Source organism: Phalaenopsis equestris, unplaced genomic scaffold (assembly GCF_001263595.1).
Source record: "Phalaenopsis equestris unplaced genomic scaffold, ASM126359v1 Scaffold000002, whole genome shotgun sequence".
Classification (NCBI taxonomy): domain Eukaryota; kingdom Viridiplantae; phylum Streptophyta; class Magnoliopsida; order Asparagales; family Orchidaceae; genus Phalaenopsis; species Phalaenopsis equestris.
The window spans coordinates 34,189,666-34,190,282 of record NW_018164444.1 but is presented as its reverse complement, the minus strand read 5'-3'; positions in this window follow the sequence as shown (position 1 = coordinate 34,190,282).

Genomic DNA, 617 nt, shown 5'->3' with positions numbered 1-617 from the left:
AACTAAACACTCACAAAATAAAATACAATAACTTAAAGTTTAAATAAGACTTTCTAAAAATAGAAAAGTGCTTTTAAATCAACAAATTCTTTACAATTTTCACTTCACTTCCCCGGCAACGACGCCAAAAACTTGATCCCGAAACTGCTTATATGCAATAGTATAACAATAATTCTGATTATATTTTTCATTTATATTTCCTTATTTTGCAGCAAAACCAAAAACTTGATCTTGAAGAAAAATACGAATTTAACTTTTAATTTATATACATTGGGATACTACACAAGTATATGTATTGTTATCAAGTAATATAGGACTTTTTGATTAAGACCTGAATATCGAACCCACAGGGAAGATATGCAATATGCACTTTTTGGAAAGCTTTCTATTTTTAAAAAGACAATTATTTAAACTAAAGACATTTTTGCAGTAAATAAAGTTTAAATATTTATGGTAATTTTAATATTTTGACAAAAATATAACAAACTTAATAGGATAACTTGAGTTTTTGTAGAAGAAAAACACTAAATATGAAAATATATTTCTCCTTATCATGAATCAGTAATAAGTATAGAAATTTTGTTGTGGAAGTATGCATATTGTGTTGTGCCAAATAG